Below are 19,211 nucleotides of genomic sequence, written 5' to 3' on the forward strand. Positions count from 1 at the left end.
TTTGAGGAATATTTGATTTCACATCATTGCTCCTTTAATCGGCTTTTTCAAGAAAAACTGATTTAAAATATCTCAAGTTCTATGGACGAGGAAGTTCCCAAAGAAAATAACTGTCAGAGAGAGTTTCCTAACTTCCTTGTTTGTCTGACAGTGATTCAGTCTTGTTAATGCTGACTCAGGAGTAAATACTGGGGATTTTTCTTTTTAATATTCCTGGTTTCATGTGGATACTCCCATTGACCTGATTCTTCTGGTAAGGGCTTTTCATACTGTGACTCAGGAGCAACGCAAGCCATGTGACAACTACAGGAAAACACCTGGTAGTATCAGGTAAGTTGGTATTTACAATTTGTTTATTCCTTCAGCTGAGAAATTTGGAAAATTTGCCAAATGTTAAACCTTCCTCTCACCTGAAAAACAATCATGCCACATTTAATGGAGCACATTCTGAAATGAGGAATATTCTGAGCCCTGCCCTGAGGTGAGGAACAAACTGTGCAGGTGAATGCTCACACTGGGCAGCAGCTTCATACCTGCTGCTCGCTGTGTCCAGCCTGCTCTGGCCATGCACGCTGCAGCCATGTCCTTGTGCCTGAACAAAAACTGGCACAGCCCCAACAACTTTGCAATTCAGACTTCTTGGGTCACTGTGAGGCTGCTTTATGTCTGTGCTTCCTTTGAACTGTACAAGAAAATGTCTTTTCTTGGCATTGATGCTGGCTGATTCAGGCTGCTGTTGTTACCCCAGTGGTGCTGCAGTGACCCTCACTAGTGGCCAGCAGAGTGACACCAGTGCCATCATTCAGATAGAAGAGATTTTTCCCACATCAGGTTAAAAGTCTTGGTATTTCATCAAAGAACTCCTGACCAGCTCAGCTGTGTACCTTGTTTTCTGTTCAAATCTTCATGTTTTTCCTCATTAAATGAATTGCACTGCTTAAATCAACATCAGGAAAACCCAGTGGTAGAGCCACAGAGTCATGGTTCTGTCCTGTGCTGTATATTCTTGTTGTTTGCATCAGCCTCAATAAAATAGACTGAATACCCATGACTTGTTCTGGACTGGTTTCAGTGGAAGGCAGCTCCAAGTCTTGTTCCTGTAGTCAAGTTCACAGACAACCTGGAGCTCTTAAAGGTAAAATAAGTAAAGGAGGAAGATGTGGTTATATATTCAGATGGGTGAAAAATCCCTCCTCTTACTCTCAGACCTCTTTAAGCAATTGGCTTCCAAAATAATCTTGCTGTAGGCCAAATGTTAATACACATTGTTGGTAAACAAGGAAATCAAGGTATTTTTTGGCCTCACCTGACTCTAACTCCTCAGCAATTTCTTTATTATTGGAGCTGCCAGGTACTAGAAGGAGTTCCCATTTGTGCACTAAATCAATTCCTTTTGTTTTTTGCAATTAATTGATTTTTCCCTTGTACACCAGGCAAAGCTTCACCCCCCTAGGTTACATCTTTCTTCTTTTCTCTCTGCCCTGAGAACCTGTAGGAGAGGAGTGGCAGGCTGTGTCCTGGCAGGGGACGGTGCCAGGACGTTGTGCAGCTCGGGGCAGCCTGTGTGACATCGCTGTCCTGGAGCCGTGTCAAACACACCATGGACACTTTGTAATTTGAAGGCTAAAACTGAGATCTGCCCAAGCATTCTCAAGCTAGAGCCAAGAGGTAGAAACTCAGAAAGGAAAACCAAACCAGCCTTTTAGGCAGTGTCAGGAGGTTTCTGTAAAATTTACCACAGGCAAAATCTGACTTGTTCATTTTACAAGATGTTTGACTCTTCTGTGAAGTCACGTTTTGGAGCTCTAAGCCTTTGATTTTCTTTGGAAACATTTGCGGAGACTTTATATACGATATAAAGATGGTCATGATGGTTTCAGAAGGTTAAGAACCGAGCATTTCAGTGCCCTGCATAAACCTGGCATTGAAAATATGTTTGTACAGCTGTCACCTTTGTCCCTTAAGCTATTCTCTTCTGTGGTCACTGGGTGTTTTTCATGTGTCTGTCAGATGACAGCCCGGGAAGGGACACACCTTGTGGGAAAAGATTCTTTAAGTCTGTGCCCTTCTGACACTGTTCTGAGGAGCAATGGCCAGAAAACCTTTCTGGACATTGTGAGTTCAAAGAGAGTTCATTGCTGAATAAAAATACAGTTTTCTGGGATGGCAACTAGAATTGAAATGTGTGTATCAGAATTAAGTAGCAAAAAAACACTTGGTTAAAAATTAATCAATTTTCATAGAATGCATTTTGGTGTGTGCAGGCTAGAAAGGGATTCAAAATTAAATATTGTCTGGATCTTTCTGTACAGTTACAAATTCAGTGCAACAACCTTCTGGCTAAGTAATTTATGAAAATAAATACCTAAAAGTGGATTCTTAAGCCTTCCTTGTTAGTGATGTCAGCTTCATCTGTCAGCAGTAAAAATACAAATTCACATAGTTAAGCAGTTTCACCATTTCAAAATAAAATCAGAACTAATTTCCAGAAGGGAAAGGGCTTTTCCCATTTATATTCTTACTCTGTTTCTCTTTCCATTTGAGGCAAGTTGCCAGAAAATGTATTTAGTGTACCAAATATGTGCTTTTCTGTGTTGTATCACCCTATCCTACATCTTTGTCTTGGGGACTTCTGATACTCTTGAAGAAAGCAGCGCTTAGGAAAGTAATCAAGAGGTTTTGGGGCAACCCTTATGTATTTATGTATGAAAAGTTATGTACTTTTCCATTCTACTGTCCTGGTTTAAAGCTGTTCTTCTACCACTGTGTAGAAGTAGTGGCTGGTGAAGAGATGCTTAGAAATAAGAGTTTTTTGCTAATACAACTGCTGCAAATTACATGCTGCTTTCTTTAGTTCTACTTTAATCTTTTTCTACAGCATGAGAAACAAAAGAAAAATGAGAATATTCTAGGGAAGTAGGTGATGACTCTGTTTTCTTATTTGTAATTTGTTCTGGATTTTTCTTTTCCCCATGCTGCTCTTCAGTGTTCTTTATCCATGAGCACAGAAACAGAAGCAGGTGAGGCAATCAAAACAGAATGTGGAGCACTTATCCTCAAGATGATTTTGGGCAGTGGAAATCACACTTAATTGCAGCTAAGCAGTGGAATTTCTGGTACTATCACTTTTAGGCATGATGTATACAATTTTACAGAAGCTGAGATCTGTGTTTTTCACTAACAAAGAAGGCAATAGATCTCATGCAGGGGGTAAAAAGGAATCTTTCTCTTTGTATGTGCTTTGGCTGTTCATTTGTGAACATACCAGCTGTGATTTCTTGGAAATCTTATCTTGGTGTACCCTTTCAAAGAACATTGAAAAGCTCAGATGGATGCAGTCTGTGCTAGCAACAAGCTGAGAAGTCCCACATGGGTTTTATGGAAAAGCTTAAAAATGGGTTGAGGGATTCCACCAGCTGGGATTTTTGGTTTGTGGTGATTTTATTTTTTTAAGCCTTTTGATTCTGCTAAAACCTGGTTTGGTAAATGATTCCTTATAAAACTCAGGCTTCGTTACCATTTGAAGTTTGATTTTGGCATGTTTTGCCAGGTATGTCACCTGCTATAATTTATTTAAAACAAAGATCACTTGCTTGTTTCACTTTTCGAAGAAAGCAAAGGTATTTTCTGCTGTTTTGGCTGGATGAATATAGATACACTTGGAACTAAGTGATACAAAGGGCTTAAATGACCTTGCCCTACTGCCTCTTAAGAATTTACTTTGTGTGACTCGCTGTGTGTTGGAGGGGCTGGGAAAGCAGTTTTGTCAACTGCTCTTGTCAAGAGTTGTTTCAAGTCAAGGGTTATGCAGATTAATCATATAATCATTAGCTCTGCTCCAGGCATGTTATTAAGGAGGGCTCAGATGTCACTGGGTAAATAACTGCAGGGAAACCTGAATAAAATGTGGAGAGTAGGTACATCACTCACCAGATCCGGGTCAGGAGTCCTGAACAGCTTTTCATTTTTAGCCCTTGAGGGGTGTGTCCATTGTCACACTGCTGACTAAAGCCTTTGGAGTGCTCTGTGGGGCTATAAATACTGTGTGCTCTATTTTGGTTGCAGTACCTGTGAGGGGCACTGAGGGAAGTTCTCTGCCTCAGGAGCAGTATTCCTGCCCAGCACCTGTGCTGGGATTGCCAGCACATCCCATGCACTGTGCTGCAACCACATCCACCTGCAGGTCAATGCTGCAGAGGCAAACAAGGCTGTTCTGATTTTAAAGTTTTTGCTTCTGAGGCAGGTGTTAGGCAGTGAGAGTTTCTAAAAGACTTCAGCATGATCTGGAGGCTGGGTGCTTCGAACTGTTTTTTATTTCCAACAGAACAGACCTGTGATGAAGAACATTATTGTTCTTTGTATAGTATTATTGTGTGTGATCTTAACTGCTGAAAAATACACATGTACTTTTCACAAACCTATATGCAGTGTTGGTCAGCACAGTAAACAAGTCTTTTTTAGATGTCTGTAACAGGTGTGTGTGAGGCAGGCATTAGAGATTAACCCTACTTAACTTCATATACGGGGGTAGCAGGTATTTGTTCACAGTACTTTAATTTTTGGAGTAACTACAAGAGGAAAGCACTGAACTAGAGATGTCTCACTTGCTGTCATCTTGTAATACTCCTACTCCCACCCTTACATTTTACCCACTGTATTCCTTTCCTTAACCTTTTACTGGATTTGATTGCTTATGTGGGCAGAGTCAGGCAAAAGACATGCGAGAGATACCTGGTCTGGGGGGCTGTTTTGTCTTACTGCTCTTTTTAATCTTTCGTTCTTCTGGGGTGAGCTCTGCCAGGCTGTTCTGTGAGCACTGACAGGATAAACATGCTAACTTGCCAAGGAGAACAAAGCAAAGTGTTCTCAGGTGCTGAGCCTTGTTCTGATGCTCTGGGCTTTGTGAAAGAACTTCTAAAAGCTCCCAACAAATCCAGGTGGGCAACTTCTAAATTAAATGCATGTGTGCCCAATTGCTGCTTTGAACACATTGTGTGTGCCCTTGACATCTTCTGGGCCCTGAAATAGAAAGAAAAAAAAAACCCAGAAAAAGTCTTGTTTTTGGCTTGGTCACTGTGCTGTGTTGGGTTTTTTTGGCAGTGTTATATAGAAGGAGCTGTACCAACTGCAAAATGGGAAAATCATTTGAAGTCTTTTAAGACAGGGATTATGTCTCTGTGTCCTGGGGACTAATATAAGGATTTGACAGTTACCCTTGAAGGAATCTGAACTATGGGACAACTTGAGGAAAGAGCCAAGGGACTGGTGGGAACAGCGTTCTGGCAAGTGCAGCTGCAAAAACATGAAGCTGTTTCTCCCTAAAGATTTGGAGGAAAATATCGGTGTTTCCTTTCACAGCAAATCTTGGGATGTGTAAATGGAAAAGAGGAAGACAAGGGAACTTTTACTCTGCTTAACAGTATTTGTGAAGTGAGTTTGTTAAAGGTTGTCATATGATGTTATCACAGAGTATTTTTCTCTTAGATTTCTTCTCTTCATTTACATTCTGACAGTTTAAGCCTGGGTGAGGGAATTTCTTTCTAGCTCTTACCTTTCCTTTTGTTCCAAAGTAGCTGCAATAAAACATTTGAAACTTTTCATGTTCTTAATAGGTGAGAGGGAGACTTCTCCTGTCATGTCTGCTGAAGGCCTATACTTCAGGATTCCTAGAACAGACATTTCTGTGCCATCATTATCTTTTAGATTCATGGTGGCCCCTTCTCTACCCTGTATCTCTTTGGAGAGACACTTTCGTGATGATGCAGCTGCTTGCTATCAAAATATGAGCAGGGCAGGACTGAAAACTCCTAAAACAGTAAGAAGGGATAGAAATTAGCCCACCTTGGGGACACACAGATACAAGCATAGAACCAAACCCAACTTTCAGAGAAATTAATGTATTTACTCAAGTGTCATAAGCTCTCCTTTGGCCCTAACCTTTCTGAGTAACAAAAGGAAAGCAGTTTTCAGTTCTGCCCTCCACAGAAATCCATCCCTAGAAGAGGGAAGAACATGAAAAGCACAACTGTGCTTTTAAATTACAGTTTTCTGAGATTAAGTGCCATTGTCAGTAACCACATTCCCCAACACTATTAGCTGGAGACATGGAGGTAAAAGCAAAACCAAGGGGAAGCATTATGTCTTTTGGCCCTCAGACCACAGAATTAGTGAAATGGTTAGCTGGGGCATTTTGAAGCTAGAAATTATGAAATTACTGGAGTGTTTGTAACTTTCCAGAATACCAAATGGGGCTGCTTTGTTGGTGATTAAGATGAAGTCTGTCATTTTCAGAGGCCTACTGAGAGTGTGAAGATGAGCTGGTGCTTTTTATCCCACACTGCAGAAAATATTGACCTTCACAAAATCAAATGTGATATAGCAAGGTCTTTACTTTCTGATCAGATGAGGCTGTGGATTTGGGCAGCAGTGGTCATGAGATGCGCTATAAAATGACGTATATTTTGCGCTGTGCTTGTTCTTCTTACCCCCTTAAATCAGATTTCTACACAATGCAAATGATGTGCAGGTGAGATCAGAAAGTCTCAGCTAGAAAGGGGTTTTACCTGTTAAAAACAGTAAAAACCCCCTTACTTTCTCTCTTTTGTATGACCTAGGATATCTCATTCCTCCAGAGCTCATTCCAGTTCCCAGTTCTCTATGAACTAAAAGGAGAGACTTATACTCCCTATTATAGCTGAGGAGATGAATGAGACAACATTTAATGTCCATTATTTTGAACGTTGTTATCTAGTTTATGCCTTTCATGTAACAAAACCAGCCTTGCTGAGAAGAGTAGTTTCATGAGCTACTGGCTTGGTTGGCAGAGCTGCCCTGACAGTTCACTTGCCTGCCCTCCCCTCAGTTCAGCAGCTGTTCCTGTGTTCTTTGTGTCGTGTTGGTCTGAAACCACCAAAGAAACTCTGTGTGTTTCTTTAAAAAAAACCCCAAACAAAAGCAAAAAGCAAACAAACACTTGATCTTTTTACTGAACTGCTTTACAGCACAGCTGGAGTTGTTCTGGTATTAGTCTATTGCCACACACGGACACAACAGGTGACCCAGCTCAAACTGACTTTGCTGCTAATATGTCATGAAACTTTACTGAGGATTCATGGTATTGTTTCAGTTTCCATTTTTCACAGAAGACTCTCACTGTATTTTCATGCAGTGACTGGAAAACATTCTCCAGAGCTGTTGGAGAATCTAAGTGTTGCTCCTTCAATATTGGATAAATATTTAAGGTAATTAAGTCACCCAGCAGAGTGGATTCTGAGAAAAGCTCAACTGCTTGTTGTGAATACCATTTTATTTCTTGTATTGCTGGATAAGTTGTAGCTGTATTTTATTGTCAGACAGGCACAGTTTTTGTTGTGGAAGGTGGTTTATTGTGATGGAGTAAGAGCTAATTGAGGCCAGATGAACCCCTCTTCTGGAGGGTCCTTGCCAAGGCCACTTCAGAAATACTAATAAAGCCTTAACTCCTTATTCTCTGCAGAGTAATCTTTCCAAGGTCCTTCTATAGAAAATGGAGGTTTTTTGGTATTTCAGAGTAACTCAACATGCCACAATTTATTTCACTATGGTGTTTTTGATACACATATTTTTTTTACTGGCTGTGCCTCCCAGCTGACCTGTCCCTGCTGGCCTGACAATGCAGATCCATAAAATCAAAGTATTAGCAAAAGTTCGAGTTTGTGAACATGGATTGAGTTATTCTCGTTCAAAGGTGTGAACTTAGGAGTACCTGGGCTGAAGCTGTTGCCATGTTGAGCCAGACACTCTGAGTGCAGAGCTTGGGCTGCAGTTTCTGCTTAATATTGTACTTTGGTTTCCTATTGAGTTGGAATGATGAATACTCTTAATGCTGTGATCCTATTGTATCAAAGCATTTGTGTAGGCAGTTTTTGATGAGAAGCTGATAGGGAGGTAGAACAGCAAATAGCTCTCAGTGCACAAGCAAAAGATACCTTTTGTTTTCAGAGTATCTAAAAGCTATGTCTTGTCTTGGTGACTGAATTTTCTATTTCAAGAGCATGTGAATAGGCTTAATGTCTTTCTGCAAGATCTCTGTTGTGCACTCATGCAGTTGCTCTCTTCCTGTCTTTTCCCTTAGCATTAGAGAACAGCCTCTTGCTGTTTGTGGAGGCTGATCAGTGGGTTAGGTTAGCACAGCATTTCTTTATACATAGTGAGAACATGTCATGATGTGTGTTGTTTTACCAGAGAGAGCATCACAAAGCGAATATCTGCTTCAAATGCAATTAAGGGCTACAGAGCCTGAAAGATCAACTGCCTGGGGAAACAAAGTTTACTTTGAAAAGGAGCAGAGAGAACATGGTGTGTTCAAAGTGCTTCTTTGTAAACAAGGCAACAAACTTCAGTACAGTTTAACACCTGCTTAGCAGAAGAACAGTTCTCAAACATTTGGAACATTATCAGCCCCTCTTGAGGTATTGTCTTAGGTCTCCAGTACTTCAGGAGAGTTTAGCTTCTGATTTAGGCCAGCATATGTGAGTTGATACTGGTATTTGACAAACCATAGCCTAACCTTTGAAAGGATCACTATGGAGCAGAATTTACCACCCTTCATTTTGTTCTCTGTTTACATTTTCAATGGAATAAACTTCACCATTCTCATCCACTCTCTCTCTCCTTCTCTTTCCTGCCCTGAAGCAAACTGCTTGCTTGTACTTTATGGTACTGACACCCTCTTCCTTCCACAGCGTTTTTTTTTTTTTTCCCTGGACAGACTTTGTGTACTTAATGATGGTAATAAGCAATAACGGAGCAAAAACATGTGCCTTGTGACTCTAAGAGACTATCAGCCATTTTTCTTGAAGGTTATGGGAATGGAAAATCCAATTCTGTTTTCTGGATTCCACCCTATGTTACTGCTGACAATGCCTTGATTATGAGCACATAACATATATATAACATGGCAGGAAGCATGAACTTATTAGAAACTAAATACTCTCTCCTCAGTTCTGAATATTTTTTGGTCGTGTTATAGTTGTGTTTAATAAGAGAGCTGGGAAAAAGCTTGTAACCCAATTTTTTAACAAATCTATTCCAGTGATCTCTGCACAGATACAAAATGAAGTTTATGGAACTCTTTTCTGCCTCTTCACAGTTTGTTTTTTTCCAGCTGACATTTTTTCAGGTCCTTTTAACTTCCTTCATAAATTTCCTTTCTGCTCGATTCATTCTCTCAGGATAGCTGTGTACTTAGTGTTACTGTATTTTCTTTGTAGACTCACACACTTTACTGTGCTATTTTTATTTGTTTAGGGAAGCACACAATAAAGAAAGATGAAAATACTAAAAATAAAAGAATTCTGGACAGCTTTTACCTTTGGTTTAACTGCATTAACTTATATCTATTTGTTCCATATATTTGATGGCTTGATATGCAATTATATTTACTTTCAGCTGCCAACACCTTCAATTTTTCAAGGTTTGAAGAAATAGAATAGCAAAGGAAGAAAAAAATAAAGTTATAATCATGGATGAATAAAAAGATGTGCTATTGGAAGCTCATTAATTTATTTGAAACAAGAATCATCTCTAGGTACATTTAAATTGCTCCTCATTACTTATTTCTGTTGCTTCATTATTTTTTCCTATTGCTTTAGAAAGCATCTTGACTTGGTTATGAAACCTGTTCTTTAAGAAAAGTCTTTGTACTTAGCTGTCAGCTCTCTGTGAGTATTTCTAGGAACTATGCTGATGGTTAGGCTGAGTTAAACTCCTTAGAAGTTCCCTTCCCTTGGAGCAGCTCAGGCTCTGCGACATTGAACAGTCCCTGATGCTGTGGTGCAGGACATGGCAAGGCCATGTTTTTTAACTGCAGAGCAACTGGCGAAAACAAGCCTTTAGAGCAGAGCTGAGAGCACAGGATTAATGAGCTGGAAGATTTGCCAGGGCCGAGCTGTGCCAGGAGCCCTTCTCCTCCTCCCTTGCACGGTGACGTTTCCATCCGCTCCGCATTATTGGCACACGCAAAACACCTAAACATGGCCCATCACACCCCTCCTGCTAGCCCAGGATTGTTTCCACCACAAATTACAGGCTCAGCACTGACCAAGAAGGGCAGGGCTTGGTCTCTTGTACCTTTTTATGGCATGGCAAATAGCTATGCAATCATCCTGCAGTAACAGTGCAAGAAATCAAATTACAGGCCAACCCAGGCTGCTGGTGTCTCGAGGCAATTGGTTGTTTGTGTCAACTTCACTCTCTGCTCATCTTTTCACAAAAGACAGATGGACACAGAGGGAATGTCCAAGGCCCAAAGAGGTTCTTTGTAGGTGTAAGGTGTATTTAGTAGGTACTGGTGAAGTTACTGGTGAAATAAACTGCTTGAGAATAAACCATTGGTAATGCATTGTTATACAGTTGTTCAAAGATTGCAGAAAGCTCCTTCTCCAATTTCAGCTGCAGACAGTTATGGGGAAGTAGGCAGTAATTAATGGAAGTGAAATTGAGTCAGGGGAGTTATCCATGTCCAGAAAATGCCACAAAATCTGTATCTCTGCTTTCTGATCCAGTTGGGTCAGATTTAGTTGAGTCAGATTGGATTTAGTTAGGGTCTGTTAGTAGTTACTGCAGAGCTGGGAAGGAGAGGATCACAGATCCATGGGGGAAAGAGTTGAGGTCTGTTTGGTAATGGTAAAACATTAAAGATACCCAAGTCTGACTTGAAGAACTAGGTACGATACCAACATTAAAGGCAACTGCTCAGGTGCTATTAGTTATCTTGGTCTTTCAATATATGGTATAATAACAACTGTACATCTCTAGATAATCATTAACAGCACACATTGTGTAGGAAGGACAAATTTTACTCTCTTGCCCTAAGGCTACCTGGAATGAGGAGATGTTTTCCTCTGTCACCCAAGGGGAAAAGAGAAGGCCTGACTTTAATCCAAGGCCTTGTGAAAATCAGCCTGTGTAATGGTGAGGTAAAGTCACCAGCAGCAGTGATCCCCCCCAGCGAATGCTGGAAGGTTCCAACCCAAGGTACTGGTGGGGATGACACTCACTTTGAAGCCTGAAGCATCACAACTCATAGAATTGCTTGAAAAAAAGTGTTGGTTTGGAACAAAAGAAAAGTATTTCAAATGACTCTGCTTTGAATCTCCTGGTGAGTTTCATCTTCTGTCATAAGAATACAAGCTGTTACAAAATGTACTATTTATTTTTAGGATTACCACAGCACGAAAGTTTAAAGCATTAGAACTTTCTTGTATGGGCTTATGTTCTGGGGAGAAAAACAAAATCTCTCTTCCAGTTGGTGAATAAGACTGGGATTTCAAGAACAGATGAGCAAAGAGCAATATTTGGAAAGAGTGCATTGAGTGTGGGGTTACTTCTAGTTTTATTTTGCAATGTATTAGAGATACACATTGTCCTTTCAGTTGCACATTCTAATCTTCCTGTACTGTAATGGACTTGAGCACACAAAACAATGGCATCTTGCCCATTTCTCATGTAAAGCCTTGGAAGTCAGAAAGCATGAGTCTTATGCTGTGAAGTATCAGTGTGTGAACCATATACAAAACAATTGTAATTAGAAGCTACTATCTCAACCCTATATTTAAAGTCTCTGAGGATTGGAAAGCAACAAAAATTTATAGATAATGTAAACTCAATTGAGAAAGATAAAGTCATTTTACTGCTAGCATTTTGTAAAAATGTTTAAGTCTTCTGTCTGTTTCTTCTCAAAGGTATAAAAATAAATCTATTAACTTATAAGCTGTGCATATAGGAATGATTTAGATCAGAATCTTTCCTGAAGCTTCTGTTGTCTTTTGTCTCTGTCTCCTTCTGGCAGGGGGTGTGGGGATTGTGTGGAGAAAGCTGTTAGTGTTGTTTAGAAGCACATTTAATTTTTCTCTATGCCTTCTTTCTTGCTTGCTTATGTAGCAACTTTCTAAAAACCTCATTTTCATGAACCTTTTTGTACAGAGCCAGCATCAGCTTGGGGAGACTTGTGAGGGGATCTGCAACCTGCTTTGAGCTTTCAGCTTGGTTACAGTCACACCTGATTTTGACATAGACTCTGCTGCAGCATTGTGTGAGCATTCCAATTTGGGGGAAATTACACAAATATATTAATTCATGATTCTGATGCCTCCAACAGTAAATATTTCATTTGGTTGATTGGGGAGTGGGGGGAGGATAGGGAACAAAAAATCCCAACAGAAATATAGCCAAGCAGAGAGAAAGTTGAGAGGTGCACTGATTTATTAGAGGAAAGTTGTGTGAGACTACATGGTCTTTAATGCTATGAGGAGTAGTGGCTTGACTGGGACATCATCAAATTTTAGATGTATTGTCAATAGTTCTTAGTCCATTCTGGTTAGACTTTGGAACACTGGAACATTTAAGCACGATTTCATGAATTTCTACTATAGAAAATAATCTGTTTTAGCCCCTAGCTAAGTTACTTCTGAGAAGAACCATTCTTCCTTAAAACACAGGTTTTACATGTTGCTACTATTCTCAGATAGTGGTTGTTGTAGAAATCCTTGTGAGGCTGTAAAAATGCTGATTGAAACTCACAGTGACTTCTTTTTTTATTCATAGCTAAAGATTTGTGGCAAGACCAGTTTTTTTTAGGAACAAGTGTGCATCTTTCCTTAAAATCATGTATTTGGCTGCTGTGTGTGCACTGAGCTAGCCCAGCCTGATCTGGGTGAGGTGTGGCCTCTGCAAATGTCCTGTGTTTGATCACTTCTTTCCAGCTTATTTGGATGTTTATAGTTATTTAATATTTTAATATAACTGTGTTTCTATTGCCTGTCTCTGCCTTCATAATAGTCTGTGTGCACATATGACTTTTCAGGACTGAAAAGTGATCTAGTCTGACCTTAACCGCACCATGGAGAGGTGAAAATCTGAAGGAAATAGCTGATCTCATAAAGTATCTGGTTCTCTTCTAGCACAGCTCTGATCTTATGTCAGTTGTTTCATCTGCTCACTTCCAGCTTTGCCCCTTTGAGGGAGGCTGTCTTGTCATATGCTGAGGTTTTGAAAAGTGTGACAAAGAAAGCAATAAAGACCTCTGTCTCAAAAATACTTCCATTCCAATAATTAAAATAAGCAATAATTAAACAAGCATGTTTGTGTAGAGCTTACTGTTGTAAGAGTCTGCAAGTACTGCACATTAATAACTGTAAAGGAAGAAACACGATGACTTGTTTCATTGCCTTCAAATTATCACTATACGCTAAACCACGAATACACTTAATTACCACTATATAATAATATATGGCAGCTTCAGAGGCTTGAATAGTATTGATGATATAGAATAAGGGAAGAATGCCTTATCAGGCATTAATTTTTTAAAGACTAGATTCTGCTAAAAGTGAGTTTCTACTGTTCTGTAGGAAGTGTTTTTTTTAGCCAAAATATCAGCGAAATGTATCTCTATGAAGAAATGCATGAAAGAGTTGAGATAATGAAGGAAAGTGGTACTATTCTTCAAAGTGAGATCACTGATCTCTTCAGTTTCCTCTCCAGCAGGAGATCCACATGTGGGACAGTGTCTGGATTCCAGAGACAGTTTACATACAGTGTCAAACTCAGGAAGTTTGGGTCCAAATGACTCAATAGGCTCAAATAAGCAGTTAGATGAGTGATTGCAGTCATAACCATGACAGATAACCATGACAGTTACCAAATTAATCCTGTTCCCTTTGAGAAAAGAGGAAGAAAAAAGACCTGGTGTGTTACACTGCATATCTGAACTCGGATGTTCTCAAGCCCCACAAATGGAACATGACTGTAAATGCAAATTCAAACTTTTTCAATGAGTTCAATTCCCTGGGAGAAACAGGAAGGCTTTGTGGATCATTTATGCTTCATCCATCACTGGTACCATTGCTGTCTCTCCCTATTTGATTTAGAAAGAAATCTGCTCAAGAGAGTAAGCTGGAAAAGGAATTTGAGGCAATGATTGGCACCAAGGCGGGAAATGTTTACAAAAGGAGGCCCACTTGTCCCTCTCTCCTTCTTTGAGTCCTCACTTCAAAAACAACGATCCTTGTGCTACTTTTAGACTACAAAATATGTGATGTAGCCTGTGCTGGGCTTACCATCACACTCAGGATGAGTGCATTGCTATTCTTGCAACAGCCATGCTGCAAGAAACTTCAGAGAGAGATGTTTTCTTACCTATCATAAAATCCAGCAATTTAAAATAGCTTTCAAAACTCTTAGTCCTTCATGGAGCAGTTAGGCAAGAACTGTGGTTTCCTTTTAAGAAGAAAAGGAAAAAAGGCAGTTTGCGCCAAAGTAACGCAGCAACATTTTCAGCAGTAGAATACAACCACCAATAGTATTTTCTTTCTAGGCCATATACAGGTTTGGGTTTTTTGTTTTGTTTCAGCATCTTTTTAAGTCAGTAAAATGTAAAGCAGTACCAGCTTGACTTGGCGTACTTGTATTTTTGATGTAAGTCGGATCTTTTTGCCTTCCTCTCTCGAAGGCTATGGGATTGTTTCCAAACAGGCTGATGCTTCTAAGGGTCAGGCGCCTTACAAAGAACAAACAAGGGACTAAATTTTGCTTTTGCTTACGCTGGGTTCATGCCAGAGTAACTCAACTGATGTTACTTGAGTTATTTACCCTTGTGCAAATCCAGAGTAAAAAAATAAACTGAACTGTCCTTTCTCTTGCTGTGAGGAGGAAAAAAAGACAAGAAATGTATTTCTTTGAGGTATTTCTTCTGATAATTTAGGCAACAGTGAAAAACTGCTCTTACTTGCTGGCTTTGCTTTGTCTTTAGCTCTAGTTGTCCTTCTGAATTTGTATTAGAGTTCCTTGTGACTATCAAGATCTCAGAGTTAAGGAAAGACTATATAAGAGGGTTGACATGGCTGAGATTCTTCAACATTGTGGGAAAACACCCTTAATGAACAAAATGGATAAATCTGTTCAATCACATTACCCGTGGCAGTCCCCTGCTCTCTGTTTGCTCACACCCATTTCTTTGACAGCCTGATCCTGAGCAGAGGAAGCTTTTTCTCAGCAAGTCTATCTTCATTCTGAAACATGGTCTAGAATTTAAACAGCAGTTTAAATCATGGTACTTCCAGCTTGGACTGGTGTGTAGGCTGACATTCCCTATTTTATGACCCCTGGAAGCAGGATCCTAGTTGACTGCCCACTACAATTGCTATGGCACAATGTGCTACTGTGGCTGCTGCTCTCACCCCATTTCTACAGTACAATCTGGGTGTGAACAAACCAAATTAAATTGTGGAGTCATGGAGCAAAGAATTTCTTGCTGTGGGAAAGGTGCTTTAGTCATGGGAATCCTTTCTTACCCTGCAGTTTCCAGCCATTTTGGAGTGCACTGAGAAGGGGATTAGAATAGGAATAATTAGCTTGGTAGGGAGATCAAGTCCAACCTCCCAGCTGAAGTAGGGTCAGCCTCAAGTATCTAGGATGTGAAGAAAAATCCATTTCCCATTCCTGAGTTTGTGTGGGAAGCACATGTAAACTTGGATGTTTTGTTAGAACAATGACATCAGCTTTATCCTGTTTTCCCCCTGATGCATTTCATCTCCTGTTTAAACTCCGTTACTTTTCTTGACAAAGAACATCAAAGAAGATTTTTAATTACAACTGTCCAGATTGCTGTAACTTTTTCATTTCAGCAGTAATAGGAACTGTTAGTGAGAGGGACTATTGGACTGGACTTCTATGTACTTTATTTTTTCTACAGTGTTCTCAAACCACACTTCAGGAAGCATAAATTTTAATTATTATGTAAATAATAAAAGAAACAGCACCAAAAAAAAACAGCTCACATATAATTGCATAAATAGAAGTTGTAGGAAACTTAGATGTCCTGTACACTTTAACAACACCATTTGGCATTCTTCCAGTTCCAGGCTGACTGTGAAATTCAGTCAACATGGTTTAGAAAGTACATACTACATTTTCAATACCCATAAGGAACCCAAGCTGACAATATACATTTGCATAGGTCAATAACTCTTAAAAATAATTTCAGTACAGTGGTTCTGAAATTAACTTTCTAATAATTGTACCAGTGCCTGGGCAACTGGAAAAATTGACTGATATGTTTAGACTCAGTGGAATATGTCTAAGAAGTAGAGCTGCAGAAACAAATTTTGTCATTTCAAAGTTTTAGTTGGATCATGGACAGATTTAGAAGTCCAGGCCTGTTTAATGTCAGAGTTAACCTAGGACAGAAACCCTCCAGCTCTCCCAAATACATCAAACAGCATCAGTAACAACAAGAAACCCAAAAATTTTTGCTGAAGGTGCTACATGGTGTTGGAATAATCACTAAAGCTCACGTGAGAGTTCTCTTTGCAGTAATGAATGTGTCTACTATCACAGGCTGAGCTTGTTTATTTATTAAAGCTGGATGTGAAAGTACACCCAAAGAGACCTCACCATCACACAAAGAAAGTTCCTTAACTTCATCCATACTCAACCTGAGTAATCAGAGCTGTCATTAACCTTGCTGCCCTTCTTCTCTAGGATGATTTCTATCTAAAGATAAAACACATCGGTAGGCAGCAGTATCAGGGCAGGAGCAGGTTTGTGGGTGTTGAAAACAGATGAAGCCTGCAAAAATATTTTAATAATATGTTTTTAATTTTGCATGGGAGCTGGCTATGGATTTGAGCTGGATCTTGGGAGTGAGGAGGAGAGCCTCAGGCTCCCACCCACACTTGTTTATCACAAAGCCCTTTGACATTCTCCCCAGGGGAGGAAAAAAAAGAATATTTTCTGTGAAGCAGAGGCAGAACTGTAAGCATTATCTCAAAGCAGTGATGCAGGTGAGGGGCCTTGCTAAGCCTCAAAGAGAAGTTTTTTGTCAGATCTCCAGTGTGGCTGTATCTGTACAGATCATAAACAGTAATAAGGGACAGAAAGTAAAGATGTTTCCACAATCTCCAAGAGCTCCTTTACACAGTAAATATAAGATTTCAATGTGTTTTCATGGATACCAAAACAGCTCTAAGAGGAGCTGAGGAAGGTAGGCTGAAGGGATTTTTCATGGCTCAAACCTCAGGTCAAACCCAGATGGCTGCAGCATCCTTGGGGCCAGGCAAGCAGAGATGTGGTTTTGTGTGTCATTTCCTTAGCCTGCACAGATTGTAATGGTTTCTGGATAGGTAACAGGGATTTTAAACCTCATGACACTGCTGGAGGTATCTAAACACCAAGGATTTTTTGTGTGGATTCCAATCCACAGTTCTTGCCATCTTTTTGATTCTGATGTACTAATTTAATGGGTTTTATGGGATGCCATCAAATAAAGGAAGTCAAAAAGCATTTAAAAATGTGCTATAGTGCTGATGCTATTTCATAGCACTTTAAAGATTTTTCTACCTTGGTCTCAATAAGAATGTATTAGAATTTCACTTATATCTCAAAACTGTCAGAGGTGTATCTCCTGTCTTTGATTTTTTACTTGAAATTTTTTATTTAAAAATCTAAACAGAAGGAAAGGGTTGTTTTCTCCCAGAAGTAGTCTTGGAAAAATTAATAACAAATGTGCTTTTAGCTGGAAGCAGAAGCTTTATAGGATAGGATGAGTAACTCTAGAGCATTCTGATATAATCAGCCGTGCTGAGCATTTAGATTTCCTCTGTGTGGATCAGATGCAGCCCAATGCTGTCCAGTCCAGTGGCCTGTACATAGGCTGCCAGTCAAGCCTGAAAAGAGATTATATCTCTGCTCCTAAACAGGATTAAGGTTAATCCCAGGTTTGATGGGTGTGTTTATGACTCCAGGAAAGCACTTGGATAGAATGCTCCACAAATGGTACAGTTTACTGGCACCTTGCCATTTGAGAAACTTCAGAGTAATGAAGCCTCCTGTGTGCCTGGAAGTAATTTTGTGTATTTTGATTTGTGCTTTGATTATGGACTAAGCTCTCAGGTGCTATATTGATAGTCCAAGATGACAAGGCAAATCAGCCACCAGTGTTGGGGTCATTTTACAACAGCTTCTGGTTAGGATTTATATTCTATCCTTAGGATAAAAGAAGTCGCACTCTGACTTAGAGCTGTACAGCTGTACAGTTAATTCCAAGCGCCTCGAGTGTTTGCAGTGACTGGAACTAACACGTCAGAATATCAGCTGAAGTTTTGGATAAAAAAGGAGCTTTATGGATCACAAGCTTGGGTTGAAAGATTAGAGGTGTTTAAAGGTTTTTGTCTGGGATCCCTAGATTCATGGCAAATAAAAATAGAAATGTCCCCAAGACTTAATGAATTTTAAATAAGAAACTTGGCTCATTTGTTAAATGTAAGTGCTCCTGGGTGCTGATACTCAAGCTAATGCTACAAAATAAATGTTACAAGTGTGCAGTAAAACTATGAATATTATTTATAAGCCATTTCTACTGGGGGAGAAAGTGTAGCCAAAGAAAGATGGGAAGGCTAAAATTTTATAATGGTGTGAGTTGAAAAGTTGGGAAGCTGTGAACAAGTTAACAAAAATAAAGAGCTGTTCTGGAGTGAAGCTTAGTTCTCAGAGCCATGACCAGCGCTGTTCTGGGAGCTTAGAGACTGGCAGGGAGTCAAATATTTCTTCCTTCTGCAGCCCCAGTAGTCCTAACATTGCTCTTTGGGGAAGAAGTGCTTTTTCACTTTGAACATATGGCATTATCTTGAGCTAACTGACTGCTTGATGAATATTTCAAAAGAGGACAAGTCTTACTTCGAAGAAGGCCAAGAATGCAACTTCATTTCCTCCTCAATCTAACAAAAATATTGGCTTTTATTTGTACAGATTTAATTTGGAACACATATGTATGACATATGTAACATCATCAAATGTACCTGATGTTTATCAAAACAATTGGAACAAAATAAACCAAACCAGTAACTCAGTGTATGTATGGGTCAGGTACTGACTGGTATGAATTTGTACCCAGAGTTTGTTGGCTTCAGTTTTGTAAGGGTAGCATTAAGAGAAGCAGCAGAGTAAAGGCCTAGATTTTAAGAATATTCCTATCACAGTGTATAATATCAGCATTTGAAACCTTAAAATACAGCTGTGTGTATTTTAAATACTCTTTCAAACCAGCAAATTTTCCTGTATCACACATCCCATTCCCAACAAGCATGCAGCAGTCTGTGCTTCCTCATCTGGTAAATGGTAACCCCCAATTCTGATGAAGTGATATTCATGCTGATGTGGGGCTGCCTTGAAAATGT

Source organism: Pseudopodoces humilis, chromosome 13 (genome assembly GCF_049639895.1).
Source record: "Pseudopodoces humilis isolate 2021_Gansu_Grassland_sample_001 chromosome 13, ASM4963989v1, whole genome shotgun sequence".
In the NCBI taxonomy this organism is placed as follows: domain Eukaryota; kingdom Metazoa; phylum Chordata; class Aves; order Passeriformes; family Paridae; genus Pseudopodoces; species Pseudopodoces humilis.